Source organism: Misgurnus anguillicaudatus, chromosome 22 (genome assembly GCF_027580225.2).
Source record: "Misgurnus anguillicaudatus chromosome 22, ASM2758022v2, whole genome shotgun sequence".
Lineage (NCBI taxonomy): Eukaryota > Metazoa > Chordata > Actinopteri > Cypriniformes > Cobitidae > Misgurnus > Misgurnus anguillicaudatus.
Window position 1 is genome coordinate 33,896,451 of NC_073358.2, and position 15,481 is coordinate 33,911,931.

Genomic DNA, 15,481 nt, shown 5'->3' on the forward strand with positions numbered 1-15,481 from the left:
ACAACCCAAAGTGTGTTGTTCTAAAAATAACACAGAGATGTGTTAAATTAAGGACAACACACTAGGTGTGTTGTCCTTAACTAGACACAAGATGTGTTAATTTAACACATTCGTTTTAAGAGTGTATAAACATTTACAGTAAAGAAACGTGGTATTTGTTGATGTAGAGACAATGATAAGGAATATAAATGTGTCCAAGACCAATTTTCTCATCCCCTGTAACAATTTTCAATCATTGTTTAAGCCATCAAGGAACTAACATTAAAAAAAAATAGTTGGAAGGGACATAATTGACTGTGATACTCAAGATGGCTACCATGTAAGCAGTTCTTATTTTTTTCTCTCCTGATAAAAGTAAAAATTTTGTTTGTCATAGTACCTAGACAACTTTTTAGTTCTCATTACCGAAACATGAGTTTGTAAATGCATATATTTAATGTAATATCATGTTGCGGTAATGATAATTTTTGATAATGATAATCTAAAAAAATTTAAATAATTCTATAGGAAATATTTTTAAATCCTTTAGAAATAATGGTTATAGTAAGTTCAGACCTTAATCTTATATGTGCAAAAAATGGCTTCAGGGGCTTTTAAAAAATTCTGATGCTGGACACCTTCTAAATCTGGATATCGTGAGCATCAACCATTTGCATTAGTAATGCAATGCTCTACCAAACAAACAAGTTATGGGTTAAAGTAGAGAGAATAGTTTCTGTGCATGTCTAGAAAAGAATGAGTCTTTTGGGGTGGGAGGGTTTAAAGACATGCCAATCATTTCATCTACCAAGGCAATCAAAATACTTTTAGTACTTACTACCGCAGCATTAGGACTTTATGGCTTACTCACACATGACCTGCTGACTGGAATGTCTGAAAAACACAGTGATGTGTGATTGTCTCATTCAGATGCCCTCAATGTATCAAATCTTCCAGCAAAACTTTTTTTTAACTTTTATGAATCTGCCTCCATTTCAAGCTTTCAAGTATTTTTGATAGATACAGAGTTGTTTTAAAAATGTGACCATGGACCACAAAACGAGTCATAAGGGTCAATTTTTTAAAAGTGACATTTATTGGTCAATGACGTGACGTTCATTTTTTTTATGTCTGTATGGTTCAATTAAAAGTTAAATGGTTAAAATTTCAAAATAAATTTGCAGATTAGTTGCATACATTCTCTTTTTGAGGACCAAGTCTATAATCGATAGATAATTGCAAAAATGACAATGTGGTGTAACCGGTCTGTTTAAATTCGTGTAACTAGTATTTTTTTTAAATGAAAATATAAATATATTCATAAAAAATGTGGAAAAAAATATAATCCTCTAGTTTAGTGTAATATGATTTTTTTTACACATTTTTACATAATTTGTCAAAGATTATTTAGAAAACAGCATATGTCAGGACAAACATTACAAAAATGCATTAAAATTTACATTAAGAAATAACTAATAAAATTATATAAAAAAAAAATGTATGCTTACATGCCATCAAGGTGGATAAAATATTTAATATTTCTCATTCTTTGGCGCAATTGGCGGTTACACCATTTGATATTTTCAGGTCCATTCAGTCTTTACTTTCATAAAAATGGTGCAAGTGTAATTTTTTATGGCATAAAATAAACCTGATGCATGCTTATAATTATTTTTTTTTAAAGATTTTTGAATTTTTTCATCTTGCCAAACCGCTTTTGTCAGTGACCCTTATACATTATTATACAAATTATGTGTGGTTTGTTTGGATAGGACAATATTTGGCCAAGATACAGTACAACTATTTGTAAATCTGGAGTGTGATCTGGTGCAAAAAATCTATATTAAAAAAAGTTACAAGTTTTAAAGTTGTCTCAATGAAATCCTTAGAAACTGCATCCACTCACAATAAAATTTTTATATGTTTACGGTAAGAAATTTACAAAATCTCTTCATGCAACATGAACTTTCCATAATATCCTAATGATTTTTGGCATAAAAGAAAAAAAAACGATCATTTTGACACATACAATGTACTGTTGTTGGCTATTGATACAAATATTCATAGAGCTGTGCAACAAAAGACTTTTGTGTTCCAGGGTCAAAAATGCTGCATTTCCAACATTTTATTTCTAGAAAAAACTTTTACATTTTCAACTAATTCACTTTTTAATTTCAGTGTGGAAAATAGTACCTGTATAGTACTGTAGCTCTTAAAGGGGACATTTAACAAGAGTTTTAAAAATGTTAAATAAATCTGGTGTTCCCAGAGTACGTACTGTATGTGAAGTTCTGTTCTAGCTCAAAATACCCCACAGAAAGCAGTTTTTGGTGTGTCCTTTTAAATGCAAATGAGTTGATCTCTGCACTAAATGGCAGTGCTGTGGCTGGATAGTGCAGATTAAGGGACAGTCTTATCCCCTTCTGACATCACAAGGGGAGTCAAATTTCAATGAGCTATTGTTTCAATTGCTTGCACAGATGGTTTACCAAAACTAAGTGGGTTGGTCTTTTTCACAATTGCTAGGTTGATAGAGGCACTGGGGACCCAATTATATCACTTACACATGGACAAAGTCAGATTTCCATGATATGTCCTCTTTAACACTGAGCACTACACTAAGAGGTTCTTTATATCATGACAGTCAATATGAAGTGTCATTGTATGTTAAAGAGCTGCATGAAAACTCTTCAAATATTCTGCTTAAAGAGGGGAGAGATTGAGAGGGGAAGGTAAGGAGGATGTAATAAAGGTTTGGAATGACACGAAGGTGCGTAAATAATTTTGATATCACTTCTTGGTGAAAAGTTTTTAAAAGCAGCTCTTAACACTGAGCCCTCATCATCACTGAAAGGTTTCTACTGTATGTCCTGAGCAATTGCATTTACAATGTATGAATTTCGCTGCGGTTGTAAGAGCCACTATGAACATGAAAAAACAGAGTGACGTGTTTGAGTTTTAAAGCAATGCTCTAGTGCACTACATGGAGTGTGGATGTAAATAGAGGGCAGTGACACACAATTTCCTTACACTTTGTAAAACATTTAGAAACCCATATTTGTAAACCAATTTAGCATTTGTTAGTAGACAGTGATTAAACACCAGTGTGGTCAGTGATTACCACTTTGAGAGCTTCAGTCTGTAGTGGTGTTGACCAGACAGAAGAATCAATTTGAAAGTGTGTTTACACAGGGCTAAAGAGCTGTAATGTTTCAGAGGAGGAGCAGAAGTGTCTGTTGTTCTCCTAAAGAGCCTCTGAGAAATTTTAGGCAAAACAGGCCTAACTGAGACAGGGTTGACTATGACAGGGCCATTGTCCCTAAGCAACAACACAATACATGTATGTATGTAGGTACGTAGGCAGGTAGACAGACAAACAGATGGACAGACAGATACTGTAGGTGGCGAACAGACAAATACTGTAGATGGAAAGATGAATGGATGGACAGACCCCCTTTTACTGTTGCAGGAAAGTCATTTAGGTGTCATTTAAGCCTAAATTATTAAAGCTTATCAGTTCTTTAGTATGACAGGAAATTCATTGGTCATTATGCCAAGGCCACAATAAACTGCATGAGCAGCTGAGCAATGCTATCTAACATGCTGGATACGGTCTGAGAGCCGGCAGGGCTATTAAATCAGCGGGGAATTGAGTCACTGGGACAGCTAAAACCCACACCCACTTCCTACGGCATTACAGGCCGATTACGCACCTTTAACAGCAACTCATCGATGACCTTTAGACCTAATTCAGACCAGAGGCATTGGAGTAACCTACTCACTTGATTTATCATCACCTTTGAGCACCAGAACAAGAACTCCCTGAAATCATAGTTACCAGACAAACTGGGATAAATCTTGAAAATTTGCAAATAAATATACCCTTCATTGATTGCTTCATTGTTTAATTGACTTTCTTCTTCCACTGAACAAAGCAGGGCGTTTCACAAAAAATTACATTTTTGGGGCGTTCCACAAACAAATGTGACATTTAAATGCACTGTATGTTATCTTTATTGTCTTTAAAACATTATCAATGATAAGTTTTAGGGCCACGGCTTAGGAAAGCTTGAAAGTTATGCCATACATTGACGCTGAATAGTCACAATTTTCTAGGTCTAATCCAAGGTTATTGTATATTACCTTAGTTTTACATTAAAGGAAAACACCACAGTTTTTCAATATTTACAATATACACTAACCTAAAGGATTATTAGGAACACCTGTTCAATTTCTCATTAATGCAATTATCTAATCAACCAATCACATGGCAGTTGCTTTAATGCATTTAGGGGTGTGGTCCTGGTCAAGACAATCTCCTGAACTCCAAACTGAATGTCAGAATGGGAAAGAAAGGTGATTTAAGCCATTTTGAGTGAGGCATGGTTATGAGTATTTCACAATTTGCTCAGTTACTGGGATTTTCACGCACAACCATTTCTAGGGTTTACAAAGAATGGTGTGAAATGCGAAAAACATCCAGTGTGCAGCAGTCCTGTGGGTGCCTTGTTGATGCCAGAGGTCAAAGGAGAATTGGCCAACTGATTCAAGCTGATAGAAGAGCAACTTTGACTGAAATAACCACTCGTTACAACCGAGGTATGCAGCAAAGCATTTGTGAAGCCACAACACGCATGAGGTACAACTCATCTCCACTACAAATAGGGAAAAGAGGCTACAATTTGCACAAGCTCACCAAAATTGGACAGTTGAAGACTGAAAAAATGTTGCCTGGTCTGATGAGTCTCGATTTCTGTTGAGACATTCAGATGGTAGAGCCAGTATTTGGCGTAAACAGAAGGAGAACATGGATCCATCATGCCTTGTTACCACTGTGCAGGCTGCTGGTGGTGGTGTAATAATGTGGGGGATGTTTTCTCGGCACACTTTAAGCTCCTTAGTGTCAATTGGGCATCGTTTAAATGCCACGGCCTACCTGAGCATTGTTTCTGATCATGTCCATCCCTTTATGACCACCATGTAACATCCTCTGATGGCTATTTCCAGCAGGATAATGCACCATGTCACAAAGCTTGAATCATTTCAAATTGGTTTCTTGAACATGACAATGAGTTCACTGTACTAAAATGGCCCCCACAGTCACCCGATCTCAACCCAATAGAGCATCTTTGGGATGTGGTGGAATGAGAGCTTCGTGCCCTGGATGTGCATCCCACAAATCTCCATCAACTGCAAGATGCTATCCTATCAATATGGGCCAACATTTCTAAAAAATGCTTTCAGCACCTTGCCGAATCAATGCCACATAAAATTAAGGCAGTTCTGAAGGTGAAAGGGGGTCAAACACAGTATTAGTATGGTGTTCCTAATAATCCTTTAGGTGAGTGTAGTTCTCATTTTTATCTTGTTAAAAAATTGCCACGTTTTATTTTATGCCACCATACTTACTTGTGTAACTACTCATGTAACAGTCTTTAAATATGGAAAACATGGAAGTGTTTGGTGGCTTCTAAATTCATCCCTGTTTGGAGCCATAGGAATGAATGGGGCTAGGCTAAATGCTAACACATTCACAACACACAGTCGAAGTGCTGCAAACTAACTTAAGTGCTCTTCTGCCATACAATATAGTTAGTTTTTAGTTTATACAAAAAAATTTAATAAAAGTTATGCAGTACATTTAATAAAATCTAATGGCTGTTTAACAGTTGTAAGGGTTGTTAATATATACATTTTATATTTTAGCTAAGGAACAGCATGAGGTTAAAGATGAAGATAAAGTTATAAAAACATTTCATCATTTACCTTTACAATGGAGCTAATCTACACCGTGAATATAATGCTTTTTTATGTGTAGATGTTCATGTATTAGGTTTACAGTTGTCTCTAGGAATGCATTTTTTAAGGGAAAGCTGTTCTTGAAAACAAGCTTTATCTCGTGTAAACCACGTAACCACGTAAATTATCTTGTGTTCAATGAATGAATGATTATATTGTTTAAGTATGTGCGTATGTATGAGACTCGTCCTGCCTCTCTTTATGAGTCACTGAGCACTTTCACTGTTGGCTCCTACTGAACAATGTGATTACTCCAGTTGTCATTAGATAGACCGATTTACACCGAACACCCAGTGCATGCATCCTGAGTCATATCCTCTAATACAAACCCGCACACATACCTCATGTCTGCTCATATATTAGACTGAGTCATATCCTCAAAAAACACACATATTTAAACAAGAACACTCACATCAAGGCTGGTCCAAACACACATATACACGAAGTTCAAGAATAATGCTAACGCATGCAAAAACTCATCCTTACTCCTCTAATTAAGCAAACACGCCTCTTACTGATTTGTCAAAAACTCATGTGTTCACTCCAGTAAATATCTACACACAAACAAGTACATACACATTAGGGCTATGCCAGATAGCAGAAAAATACAGTTTACAATATTTAGGATTTAGCATATATTTCATATATACTAGATTTAAAATAAATAAATACAAAAAGTAAAACATTGTCAAGTTTTAAAACTTAACTCCAGATTTAAATTTAAATAAAGCTGTTTTTCAGTAAATTAACATGAGAAGACATTTTTATGAATTCTAAGCATGCGGGTTTGTTGAACTTTACGCAATGCCATAATCCGATCGGTCTGTGCAGTGGAATGGGAAGTCAACTCTTGCTCAAGCAGGTACTGCTTTCCTCCAGAAGATTAACTTCCGAATAACTTTTGACATAACCTCAGAATGTGGCGACACATACTAAGGGCCCTAATTTAACGATCTAAGTGCATGCTCTAAAGCGCACGGGCACAGTCTAAAATGGTGTGTCTGAATCCACTTTTGCTATTTTAATAACTAGACTGCGCCTAGTACACAGTCTTAAAGGGTTGTTCATGTTCTCGTAATGAGTAATGGGTGTGTTTTGGGCGTATTCCAATAAGAGTCACACATCCCCTTCAAAAAAGCCAGTTGCACTCGCACCATTCTGATTCCCTACAGTATTTAGATGCAGAATTTGTAAACTGAAAAACTAAGCGGAGGAAGAAGACCACCACTTTAAGATTCATGTAAAAAAATTGTGTTGTTTTTATTTGTATTGAAATCGTTCTTTTTTGTATTAAAACATTTGGTTCTCTTTAAATGTTGTTTTCTTTCAGTCATGGAAGTAAAATTAGCAGGCTTTTAATTGCTGCAAATAAATGGACAGCCTACATGATCAGTGTAATCTCAAAGAATAATTTACAAATATGCAAGAAAAGGTTTGTACTCTAAAAATACTTTATTTGTAACAAACAGGAGATAAAGAATTTACAAACGTGTTGAGAGCCGAAACGTTTCAGCACACGGACAGCGCCGTGAGTGTTTTTGAAAGCATTACTTATAAAAGGTTCTCACGGCTAGTGTCTATAAAATCATTAATTTCAGTGTTTTTCTTGTTATAAATTAATGTTTAATGCATTGTATATAAAGCTTAGTTTTCATTACAGTAACAATCACAAATTATTTGTCATTTTTTGGTGACTTTGACACGCTTAATCTCCAAATTAAATAAAATCGCTGAATTGTAGCCGGGGTTTCCAAGGCAGGATCACATTTGTTTTTTTTAGGTTTAGTTATCAAAATGTTTTTTTTGTTATATCTTTGTGTGATGTTCTGTAGATCGTGGCTTTAAAATGTAATGAGGAATGATTAAACAATAAGGGTGTCACGATTTCGATTTTAAATCGAAATCGATCGAAATTAAGTCACAGCTTCGAACTGCGAATTAAAAAATGGGATCGTCGATGCTGCCACGCCCCCATTTCACGTCTGGTCGGCTTGCCAAGCGAGGAAAAAAACTCTCAGAGATGCCTTTAAAAACATCTGTCCAGCAGAAAGCGATCATATTTTAAACACGATGGATGTATTGCTACAACTCCTTGAAATGCATATCATAAACAGGATTACCAGTGATCTGACTTTGGACAGAGCGCAGCTCTCTGCACGTGCGCGATAGTGAGGGAGGCGCAAAGATGCAGCGGGTTATATTTTAAACAAAAGGATAGTTTGCCTCAGCTTGCATGAAACGCAAAAAACTGAACAAATACATAAGGATTAATACTTTAGTTTATGTTCAGACTTCGGACATATGCGAGAGCGTGTGCACGTGAGACAGAGAGAAGCGCAGCTGCTTATATGCTGGATTTATTTCAGATGCTATGAGTCCAAGACACACGCATTAAGTCCATGTGCATTAAGTCCATGTTAGAGATCCGCGGATGGACTATTATTTCATCCAGACTTCGGACTTATGCGAGAGCGTGTGCACGTGAGACAGAGAGAAGCGCAGCTGCTTATATGCTGGATTTATTTCAGATGCTATGAGTCCAAGACACACGCATTAAGTCCATGTGCATTAAGTCCATGTTAGAGATCCGCGGATGGACTATTATTTCATCCAGACTTCGGACTTATGCGAGAGCGTGTGCACGTGAGACAGAGAGAAGCGCAGCTGCTTATATGCTGGATTTATTTCAGATGCTATGAGTCCAAGACACACGCATTAAGTCCATGTGCATTAAGTCCATGTTAGATATGCGCGGATGAACTATTATTTCATCCGCAACCGCATAACAAAACTCATCATCCGTCCACCATCCATCCGACCAGTTTTCAAAACCGCACCCGCCCGCCATCCGCTGACTGGGCGATGCAAGACGCTGCCGATGACAGCCGCGAGACTAGAAAGCTCTAGAATATCAGCAGTGAACTCCGTCTCCGATTTACGCACAGGGACAAAAATAAATAAATAAATAGCCTCAATTAAACGCACAAATTACATAGCCTGCACTCCTGATTTACCACTTTGTAAAACTTATTCCAGGCAACCCTTTTCTGACCTTCTATTTCCTTTGTTTTTAATTCTCATTTTTTGAGTTTGTCACGTACCCTTCGCTGGCGTTGATAAGAGCTGTGTCAAAATGCATCCTCATTTCTCCGCGCTGTTATCCCAAACAATTAAAAGCTTTATTAAATAAAAGTGTGTATTTATTAGAAAACTTTTTCTTGTCACTGTTTTAGTATTATAAGTTATGTTTTGTGTTAATATTATTCTGTTTATGTTGCGTATATTTCTAGGTTGATTATTTGATATGCTGTTGAATAGATTAATCTACATCAATGTGTCATATGTTCTAAAATACGGTAAATTAACATTTTTCTGATTACATATTTATTTTAATAAGTCAGAAATGTCTCCGCTGTTTTCTGGTGACAGGCGCGGTGGGCGCTACTGGGGGCGTGTGCAGCAGGTGACGCAAATTGTGGGTCCTCCGAAGGCTAGACAGTCTCATTTCAGTTCTCTTCTTGAACTTCTGAGGCTGCCACTATGAAAGGCAGAGAGGTCGCATGCTTAGAAGGACACAGCTAATAACAAGCAGTCGACCGAATTTAAAAATATTATTTTTCGTCACGTCATCCGCCCGATCCATGTAACTGCCAACCGCGGATAGTCATCATGTGTGTGCAAGAAAAAATCCTCTCTCTACAAGCTCTCGCGTTAAGTGAAGCCCACAAACCCCCATGCGAGTTGTGCAATGTGCATGTTAATGTTAAAGTATTATAATAATAATAATAATAATAAATAATGGCATATCATTTTTTTCTAAATTATATGCCATATAAAAAATATGTAAAATCGAGAATCGGATCGAATCGTGACCTTAGAATCGAAAATGTAATCGAATCGAGGATTTGGAGAATCGTGACACCCCTATTAAACAAATGTTTATGTTGCCTTACATTTTACCTTAAAAAAAAGATATAAATGCATCGTCAGTTTTGTCTTCGTTCATCACTTGAAAGACAGTTTTGGTCACTTTATCGGAAAGTTGTTTATGTGTGCTGCTTGTGAAAGAAAATAAAAATTACCCATTTGTACCTGGCCTGGCCCCCTCCCAACCCATGCACACACACATAGATGATTCGACTATCAGTTGACTATAGAAAGATTCGACAATTCTGATTCGAATATGTAAATCCTTAGTTAAGGACACCCCTACTTACCAGGCTACAGGTGAAGCAGCTCTTTACGCCTTCTAACGTATCATAATCGGTCCTCATTTATGTCCAAGAGACTCAATAATAATCTTTTACATTTGAATCCTCTAATTTTTTATATTTAAAACCGTTTGTGTGCTGCTGCGCATCCATGTGTGTGATAAGCAAAAGCGCACTGTCGTCCCATTTATAGGCGCATATTACCAACGCGCTCTTTAAATAACAAAAACAATATTGCGCCATTGACTTTAGACCAGGTTTTAGTTGGTCAATGGCGTCTAAATTAGTCTATTTTAATTGCCTCAAAATAGCAACGCGCCAACAATGTGCCTGAACAAAAATTGGGCACAATGTATTTGCTATTTAAACAACATGGTGCTGAACATGAAAATGACAACTGCGGCAAACTAGCAAAAAACACTTGTGTTGCATTGCACCAAGTGTATGATAGGGCCCTTAATGTTGCGTCACCAAAAATAATGGCAGTGCTCATTGTTTATCAATAAATTACAGAGAGACTGGCTTGTAGGTGAAACTGTACACACCCATGTGAGAAGGATGACATGAAATAGGAATGAGTCTGAAAAAGTGACTGAAAGGGAAATTAACTAATTGAAAGAATGTACTGTTAATGTCACCGTGAACAGGATGTTGCAATCGACTTTACTTTCATATTGTGATGAATTTGAAAGTAAAACAGAATATCACACGAGGAAAATAGCCGGCATGGCTTGTGTTTGGACATAGAAAAGAATTGGAATTGACAGCAAACTGACAGTTGGAGGGGGCGGGTTAAAGGATGCTCCTGCCCAAGCCGTCTAGCTGATGTCAGAGAATGCTCGCTACACGAGGGCGGAAATATATTTTTAAGCTTATTGTGAGGGCACATTCATTTAAGAAAAAATAATGACCCACACGGATAAATTGTTTATAATGAACACTGCGATATACCATTAAAAAATAAAAATTCTCTGTTTTGATTTCATGGGGACTTTAAACTCAAAATAAATCAACACATATTGTCTGTTTAGAAACATATAGTAAATGTGGGTAACATTTTACAATAAAATGCATTTGCTAGAATGAATTAAAAAAACATACATTTTTCCAGCATTTATTAAACTTTGTTAAATGGGTCTTAACCAATGCTTTAGGAGGAAAATGTTTAGGTTAATGTTAATGACAAGTATGTCAAAAAGTTAGTTTAAGTCCCTGCTTGGTAATAGATTATGGAACTTTTGGAACATATTTACATTGTTGCTAAACTTTATCAAGTTACGATGAGGAAACGCAGCTAAATGACAGCATATATACAGTACAGTAATGAATATTCAACACAAACTCAGTCACACTCACACAGGCAAAACTAGCAGATCCTTTCAGTCTCCTGTGAATCTCTCACGAGCAGACCAATAAAACCAAATATTTTACATCGCCCTCTGAATTAAAATCCTATACTCTCCTAGTCTCTATCTTGTGATATATCGCTCTCTCTCTCTTTTTGGGTTGGTGAATGCAAGAGACAGGAGAGGGATAGAGAGGGGTGGGTGAGGGTTGTACTGCATTCTTCAGCCTGCAGTGGGATAATGTGCTGGTATGAGCAGTATGTGGCAATCTGCCCGAGCGGCTTCCAGTGCAGCTTTAAAGAATAATAAAGCAATATTAAAAACTCAGATCCTGATAAGAACATAGATATAGCTCTGTAGCCACCAGAAACTAACAGAAACAAACGCACTAACACATCAAGTCAAATTGCATATACAGCATGCTTTACTATACTGTATAAATTATTGTGAATTATTTAGACAGTATAAAGGTGCCAATTCGGTCATACAAATCACAGAAACATTAACAAATAGCATGTAAGCTGTTATTTTTAAGCTGGGCTACACTTACATTTGTATTTGGCCTTAGTTTTGTTCCATAATGTGTATCATATTATTATAGTACAATAAAAAATAACTTTTATAATTTACAACCTTAATGAAATGAGAATGACACTGCATAGATCGGTACCAAGATATAAGCAGAACCTTGTGTGTGTGTTTATGGCCCTATCTATCCCAAGATATGGATGTTTATGCTGCTTAGTTTTCAAATTGTAACATGCCACCTAAAACAGCTTACTATTCTATCAGAATGCTAAATGTAATACACAAAGTGTTATTTACATATAATCATGTAATTATATATTTATTTGAAGTGCTACTATTCCAGTTTCATAAAGACATCAGGGTTCTTATGAAGAGGAAAGAGCTTGCAAATAAAAAACAAGACTGAGCTTGCATACTATATAAAAATGACAAGTAAAATGAACTCTAGTTTGCCCTTTTAAAGTGATGCAGGTGATCAAACCACAAAGTTTGACGGATTTGTTATAAATAACATTTAAATTTTATGCATTTGGCAGATGCTTTTATCTAAAATGAATTACAGTGCATTACAAGGTAAACATTTCACATTACATATCAGTATGTGGGATTAAACCCAAGACCTTTTGCATTGCTAATGCAATCTTCACTGAGCTACAGGAACACAATTTAATATAAATTAGCTTTAAGTAGAGATCGACCGATACTCATTTTTTTAAACCGATGCCAATAACAAATATTTGGATGCTTATGTGCCCGATAACCGATATGCTGAACCGATTTTTATTTACTGTTATACTTCTGTTTTTGACATAATAATTACTACAACACTACTGAACTGAACAAACCCTTATAATAATAATCATCATCACAATCACTCCCTCTTTGCATACAAAGTAATAAATAGAGGGGTCTGAAAGAGTGAAGAATAATATTAATTTAATAAATAATGTAGAAACTATATTCCCAATACATGAACCATTCCAAACACCCCTATCATTTCGTCAGAAATGGACTGATCCAAAGGTCGCGCGGCGGTTGGCAGCGGGAGAGAGAGAAAACTATAGCGGAGTTGGCTGCTTGTTATACATAGTTTATAGAGTAAAACAGGTGAATTAAGTGCCTTTTTTGGAATAATATGGTTGTTTTGATCAGCAACATGTAGCCTTCAGCAGTAAAACTAGTAGTTAGCTAAGAGGTTTTACAAATAATATCACTGACTGAAATACTACATTCAGTAAAGTAACAAACAAAACGGCTTATATATCACTGAATTTCTTAACTGGTAATGTTATTTGAGGTCAGAATAATTAATATTTTGTTGTTATAGCTTATGAAATGGCTGTTGACAGCGCTGTTATCTATGCATTTACTCACGCATTAACTGTATCAAACTGTGACCGCTTGCGGAGGTAATAAATAATTAATTAATATCCACAGACATGTATATAGATATTTTAGCAAAATAATGTTTATCTGGTAAATTTTAATATAACTTAAAGTAAATCTTGTTAAAAGCTTCAGCCTTCAACCCCGGTAAGTGAACAGCACGTGATTTTTTGGGTTCGTCTCTAGTCTTGGACAAACTGCATACATTGCTTTTAATATATCAACTTATTTAAAATAACATACATTAATGCACAAATAAGATGTGTTATAAATGCCTCAGATGCAAAGTAAGTATACTCAAAGTCCTTTTAATGAAGTCGCGTCACTCCGCCGCCATATTTGCTGTGCACGCTGCTGCTGCTGTGAGCTCCTCTCCTCAGATGCGTCCAGCGTGCAATTCTCAATTCTCTCGTTTATCGGTCAATCCGATATCACAAACCCGATATCCGATCATCGGAAAATGCTCAAATATCGGGGAAAATATCGGAAAACAGATATATCGGTCGATCTCTAGCTTTAAGCTGTAATAAGTTCCAATCTTTTTAAAGATCCGGTTCTTTCTGTGTTTTTGAAGCTTTGATTGTGTTAACAGTGCACAATATAACACCTGTTCATGTTTCATGTGTAAAAAACACAGTATTTTTACACAATTTACTTATCTCTATACTGCTGCTTTTACTGTCCTAAAAACGGGCTGATGTCTTTCTTGTTCTATGAAGTCCCTCCTTCAGAAATACGTAACGAGTTCTGATTGTGTGTCTTGTTTAGTGTGTTGCGATTCGACTAGCAGCTTAGCTTAGCAGAGCCGTTTGAGCTTAGCTGGCGACTGATGTATTCCTGTAGGCGGAGTTTAGTCAAAATTTTTATTGACATCATTCAACTGGGAAGTAGAGGGCTGTAGTCCAAACTGGCCGTTTGAAAGGCAAATTATGTTAAAGAAAATATATCGCCTGGCAGTAAACTTTGAGCTTTAACATTTTGCAGGTATTATTTATGCTCTTACAGCAACATTACACACTAACTAAAGTTTGAAAAATGGTATCCGGAGGAACGTGACCTTTCAAGACAAAGTCATAAAACAAAAACATACAGAATTCAAAACCAACTCAATCATCTTTCTCATCTCATCCTCAAGAAACAGGCAGGAAAACAGACAGACTTTTAGTATTTAAGACAGACTTTCCTTCCTTCATCACCTTTGCTCTACTCAAGTCATCCATCTACTGATAGCTGGAAAAGGATGAGCGATATGAGGCAGTGGAGTCGGCCGGCTACACTAACCAATTTCTTACTGATGAGTGAACTTGGCACATCCTGTCAGGAGGGCACCTGGGTCGTGGCAATGTTCCACCATGAGGTCCAGAATTCATAATCTGGGTGTTACCATTCAAAGTCCAGAGTCAAATGCAGTAATAAAAGGTAGTTACTTTAAAAATAATGATATGTCTGCACTACGCGGCTGGGTGTGAATCTGATAAACATCTCTGTGAATGTGCTGGACAAACAGCGCTCGAGAAAGATCAATGACTGCAGTAACAGTCGATACTCGCTGCATCCGATCTGACTAACAAAATGTTCCCTTCCTCTCGGTTTCTACTCGTCTCCCTATATGCCAAGTCAAACCCTTCATCTTCCATTTTCTTTGTCGTTCGCATTGCCTCTTTCCTAACCCCCCACCCCACCTGCTTGCTCTGCTGCAGTGCGATCTGATTGGATAAAAGCTTGCCTCGAACCACTTTAACTTTGTCCGAATATGCTACACCATTGGCTATCTCAAGCGGGCTTGAGGTAGAGAAGGAGGGGGACAGGACATTCCCCGCAGTCATGTACCCAGTGCGAGGAGGGTGCAGTGGGCATGACTCCGCAAGCAAGGCCCAGGCAGACTGGCGGCCTGCCTGGATAGGACTGGATGGAGCCGGACCGGAGGCCTTGGAGATTAAAGTTTATGTGATCGGGCACATCCATGGGCAGCTATCCCATATCAGAGATGGGCCCTAAGATGTTGCCAGGAGACTGCCAAGTCATGTTTTCATTTGCTTGCTGCCTGCACAGATCTGTCAAATCCCATCATGAAATACTTTGGCAGGTTTATTTCTATCCTAGTTATTCTTTAAATGTGGCTTGGTTATAAAGAGAATGCATTTGAATTTATGTCAACATAATTTTAATTGTCTTGGATAAACAGAATTGTATTTGAGCTGGGCAGTGCATATGTACGAGACAGTAGTAGGT

General features: G+C 36.9%; 1 long non-coding RNA gene across 2 annotated transcripts in view; it reads right to left on the reverse strand.

The window, feature by feature from the left end:
- The window catches only part of LOC129440183 (uncharacterized), a 153,886-nt gene that overhangs the window by 105,533 nt on the left and 32,872 nt on the right, over window positions 1-15,481 (reverse strand). The gene's annotated exons all lie outside the window — the stretch shown is intronic.